The 5170-nt window shown below is 56.3% G+C and overlaps 1 protein-coding gene across 3 annotated transcripts in view; it reads right to left on the minus strand.

Moving 5' to 3' along the window:
• LOC113205977 (discoidin domain-containing receptor 2-like) overlaps positions 1–5170 on the minus strand; it is a 150837-nt gene that overhangs the window by 98238 nt on the left and 47429 nt on the right. Inside the window, exon 2 of one of the 3 annotated variants that reach the window (XM_052270319.1) lies at positions 3362–3460. The exons of the other annotated variants lie outside the window; for them this stretch is intronic. The gene's annotated coding sequence lies outside the window, so the exon portion shown is untranslated. The remainder of the gene's footprint in view (positions 1–3361; positions 3461–5170) is intronic. 3 annotated transcript variants of the gene reach the window in all.

Here is a 5170-nt window from a genome sequence, read left to right on the forward strand (position 1 = left end):
GGGGGGGGGGACGATTGCAGAGCGTAGAAGAACACAACGAAGAGAACAGCAGGCGCTTAAACTTTGCCAAAATATTCAAGTTCCGCAATTTAAAACCACCAAGTAGCCACAAGGTTTCCGCTCACCTTGCTGCAGAGTTGGTGTGAGGGCGTAAATGAGAATGTGTGTGTGTGTGTGTCCCAAAGGGCAGCGCGCGGCCTATACCCTTATACGGCCCTTGGACCGGTTCCAAATACGTGCCCTTCGGCTGCGCCCTACCTGAGGTCTGCGGCCGCAGCCTGCCCCTCCCCCCGGTGGTTGGTCTGGTTCCGCCGCCCCCGGGCTGCCGTCGCGACGCTCCCAGAGTGGTGTCGGAGCGCCGCGGCGCCACACGGTCACACGTCTCCGAGTGTATTTGCATTTCAAATTCTCCCGCCACACCGCTTTTTACCCCCGTCGCATTTAATATTATTTTTTTCACTTGGCGCGCGCTGTAGTATCATTATATTTCCCCAGGGAGTCGCCTGGTGAGCCAGGGAGAGGAAGTGAGAGAGAGTCACAAAGAGAGAATGAGAGAGAGAGAGAGAGAGAGAGAGAGAGGTGGATAGAATGAGAGGGAGAGAGAGAGAAAGAGAAAGGGAATGCGAAGGAGCAGAAGTAACTCGTGCCACACCACCCGTCCCCTTTCATTACATTCAAGTAATTTTTATTAATCCGATATGTTTTCTCTTTCTCTCTTTCGTGCCAAGGAGTCATTTGAAGCCGGCCCGCGCGGGGGGTCTCTTGCATTTCGTCGTGCGCCCTGCTGTTTTCCTTCTCTCCTTTTATCTAGGCTCTCTCTCTCTCTCTCTCTCTCTCTCTCTCTCTCTCTCTCTCTCTCTCTCTCCATCTTTCTAGCGCGAGCGAGACCGCGACGGGAAGCGTGCGTCCCAATGCAGCAATAAGGGGCGGGCGGGGCCCAGGCCCACGGGCCGCGCACCTAACCTGTTCTCATACTTTTCTTTTCCCCACACTTTCCTTTCATTCTTTCATTTTATTTTATATTCCTTCCCGGCCGATAGGCCGTATTACGCGCCCTTGTTGAGATTTATTCACCGATACCTTCCCGAGGTGTTTTCCCCGTGCCCAGGGGGTGAGAGGGGGGAGGGGGGAGCGAGAGTGGAGCCAGTGGAGCCCGCCCACGCCGAGCCCAACAAGAGCGAAGGCGATAAAATGCATCGCATCCACTTTTCCTGTTTCCTCACAACGTCCCAAAGGGGGTACCGAAAAATTCCAACTTTGATACAAAATAAAAATAAATAAATAATAAATCGATGAATAAATTGCAGGCATTCCAGGCGGCCGGAGCATGTTGCTGGTCCTGCGGTGGTGGCCCCGGGAGGAAAAAACGTTAACAATTCTTGTTAACCATAAACGGACCCTTAGTGAAGCAAATTTTCAATTTTATAGTTTCGAGCAATATTTTTTTAATATAGAAGTTTGCGCCGCGTCATAGCGCCCTCTCACTTGTACAATCTGCTTTTGGACGCCATGTAGGCATTTCATGCCTGCTCGCTGCATTGTTCTTGTTCTTGATGTGTCTCTTTGCGTGATATTTTTTTGAATTAGCCTATTATTACTTTTATAATTGAACACAATTTTTGGCATGAGCGCTGGGCCGCGGCGCGGGTGACTACTCAGAGAGCAAGGTGTCCATTGTTGCTCTGGTACCCGGGCGTGGGTGTGGAGCTGCTCAACAGGTGGTGTTGAACCATGACGCTCCTGCCCCCCCGCGCGCCCCAACTGTCTGGCAGAAACGGGTCCGTTTAAAAAATACACAGGGAGAGAGAGGGAAGAGCGCAGGGAATTCCCCGCCGAAAGAGGCATGGTTGAGGACGATAGGAGCAGCTCACATGTGCACACAGACACACACACACACAGTGTGAGTGGACAAGAGACCTACATGGAGAGACAATGAGTGAGTGAGACTGAGGAACAGAGTGAGACAGAAATAGTGGGCAAGGGGTGAGGGAGAGAGAGGTAGTATCCACTGGCTGGCCGGACAGAGCGGCCCCACTCCTCTCTGGGCTCGCCTTCCCCCAGGACTTGGCAGTTAGCAGCCGAGAGTGGAGAGAGAGAGAGAGAGAGAGAGTGAGAGAGAGAGAGGAAAAGGGCCCGAGGCGGGCGCTCGCTCCGGCCAGCCTACCACCGCCGCCGCGGGGCCCACTTCCGGACTCCTCGTACCTCTCTTCCGGGCGCTTCCGGATCTCCGTGCTCATCGTGCAATCTGGCGGCAAACAAGCTGCGGCGAGGCACGTCCCGTCGCGCCGCACGCAGAGCCGGCTGCACCACGAACAGACTTGCAATATCATGAAATGCATTTCCGCTTGCATCCCTCTAACAATAACAGCCTCCCAGGACTCCTTCCCAAATCGGCGCTTCTCGAATAAACGATTGACAGCACTGGGATTTCATAAGCACACTGTCTCTCCACAATTTGTCCACAAAAGGAATGCTAGAATTTTCGTATGCAAAATATGGCAAGGCCAAGCCTCGAGTTTTGCAGTGAGCCGAGTCCTGTTGTCCTGATAGTCAACTGGTCTGCCCCCGTCTATACCTCGCGACCTCGTTCGATAGTCTCGATAGCGCGCCCTGCCGCAGCAGTCGATACAGGGCGCGCATTGGCACATTCTTCCCCCAAGTTTTGCTCCGCGAGACGACGACGCCCCCGCGTGCCAGCCGCCGCAAGCCCACCACCCCCCGTCCCCACCCTCCCCGCCCCCGCGCCGCCGCCGACGTCGGGCAGAGGAGGAGGAAGAGGGAGAGGTTGCGGAAGGCAAGCGACGTAATTCGATTTTCGCGATCCATCACACATAACTTTCGCCCTGCGGGGCCAAGAGGGGCCGGCTGACTGAGGGTTGTAGGGGCGGCGGGGGCCACCCCGTGTGCGGCCGCGGCCCCGACCCCGTGCAGGTAACTGCCAGGGGGAGGCCCCAATCTCTGCGACCGCGAACCTCACCCACCCGCAGCAAACCGAGGCTGTGTGACTAGGCGCATTGCACGCACCCCACTTCAATTATTTTTTTCGCCGACATCATTCTCCGCTTCCGACTCTCGTGATTTTTTTCTTGTTTTTTGCCCCTTTGCTTCTCTGGCAGCACATCCCTTCTTCGCACGCTGCTAAATTTCTGCGCCCCATCTCATTCTCTGTCTCTCTCTCTCTCTAGCGCTCGCGCGCTTGATGCTTTCTTTCTCTCCTCGACCTCTCTCAAACAGTCTGTGCGCTCCACAGAGGAAAAAAAGAGAGAGAGAGAGAGAGAGAGAGAGAGAGAGAGAGAGAGAGAGAGAGAGAGAGAAAGGGAAAGACTGCTTGACCGGAGGAAGTGAGAGGGGCGTACCGTACCTTCCGAAGGCGAGCCGTCAAGCCGGCTGATTGGCTAGTTAATTGACAATCCGCATCCCCTCCGACTCCTGGACACGGCACCGCAATCCCGAAGCTCACCTGCAACGAAATAAAGAGAGAGGGGAGCGTTAGAGAGATAAACACTTCGAGAGCCTCGCCGCCGGACCAGAGCCTCTCCAGGGCGGCTCCTCCTAATCAGATCAAACTCTGCTGCTCCGGCCGATTACACGCGCGAGCAATTTTCCACCTCGCCGTTCAGAATAATTTCGAAAATTCGCAAGGAGGAAAAAAATTAGATAGTAGGAGGGCACAGCTAAGGGGCGACGTCTGCTGGCCGAGAGAGTCAGGGGCGCCGGTCCGCCCCCGCGCTGCCCGCCAGCCTCGTCTGGCCCGTCCGGCTTGATTTGGCTGCCAGCGGCGCGACACGCCTCGCCATCTGGACAGATTTCGCCGACAAATTGCGAAGCTCTTCCGTCCGTCAAATTGGAGTCGACTCGTAATCAATCATCCCATTCGCTCCTCTCTCGCTCCTCGTGGCTAGGCCCTGCCGGCGGCGGCGGGGCGGGGCGGGGCGGGAGCGAGCCAGCTGACGGGGCGGGAGCGAGCCAATGGCGCAACAGGGAGCGAGCAAACGCGGAGAGGAGCGAGCGAGCATCGCAAAGAAGGAGGCGCTGTCTCTCAGGTCTCGGGCTGATATCGGTCAGCAAAGAGCCGAGGCAAAGAGCAAACTGCGTTTGAGATAAGAGCAGAGAGAGAGAGAGAGAGAGAGAGAGAGAGAGAGAGAGAGAGAGAGAGAGAGAGAGAGAGAGAATAAAAGGGTTTCCGAAGGCGGCGCGGCGCCCTGCCCCGCGGCTCAAGACCAGACCTCCAGGCACCACCGCGTCGTCGTCACTGACCTTCGCCTCGGCATCATATAAGGGCTGGAGACGGAGAAGGGGGTACCGCGTTCGCAAACACACTAGGCCATTTCCAGGAGGAGGGGGTTGGTTGTGGTGCTGGAACGAGGCTAAGGCGCGGCGCGCGGCATTGTGTTGTGTGGGCCGCAGCCATGCCTCACAATGCCATTCTCGATTACACCCGGGGCCCTCTCCTCTCTCCTCGCCGTATAGCCTCGTCGTGAGTCGCGCTTTGTGGCCGCGACGTGAGATTACGTTTACTTAGTTTCCTAATTTCACAACGACAGCGGCGCAGCATTGTGCAGGAGGGGGGCGGCCCGCCGCGCTCACGTGAGCCCCCTCCGCCCCGCCCCGCGCCGGGGGCAGTGTACAGAGGATAAAAATCAGTCACGAAACCTGCTTCGCCACTGACATGCAATCGCAGTGACAGCCAGCGCGCCCTGCGCACAAAGACCAACACAGCCTTTTCTCCTTCTACCTTTCTTTTTTTTTGCAAACGGGGGGGACGGGTAAAGAACGAGACGGAACAAAAAAAAAAGAAGAGAGAGAGAGAGACTTTGGCTTGGGAAAACTGCAACCTTAGCAAGCGACAACAGTGGAAGAAGAAGAAACACGCACGGCGGGTGCAGAGCAGGGGGCACAGGAAAGTGAGGGACAGAGGTAGGGGTGTGGCTCGTAAGACGTAACGTAAGAGCAGGGGGCACAGGAAAGTGAGGGACAGAGGTAGGGGTGTGGCTGGGGCAAGGGGGGAGAAGTTAGTGTTTACCCGCGCAAAAGCGAACGGCAAGCTTTCAACTTCTTCCCAATATTTCGTTTCGGCAGGTGGCGTCCCGACCGCCTTTCCCCCTTTTTCCTCTTTCGCTCATCTTTCCAACACACGCACACACATACAGACACACCTGCACACGCACAT

This window comes from Frankliniella occidentalis, unplaced genomic scaffold (genome assembly GCF_000697945.3).
Source record: "Frankliniella occidentalis isolate FOCC.00 unplaced genomic scaffold, Focc_3.1 Scaffold117, whole genome shotgun sequence".
In the NCBI taxonomy this organism is placed as follows: domain Eukaryota; kingdom Metazoa; phylum Arthropoda; class Insecta; order Thysanoptera; family Thripidae; genus Frankliniella; species Frankliniella occidentalis.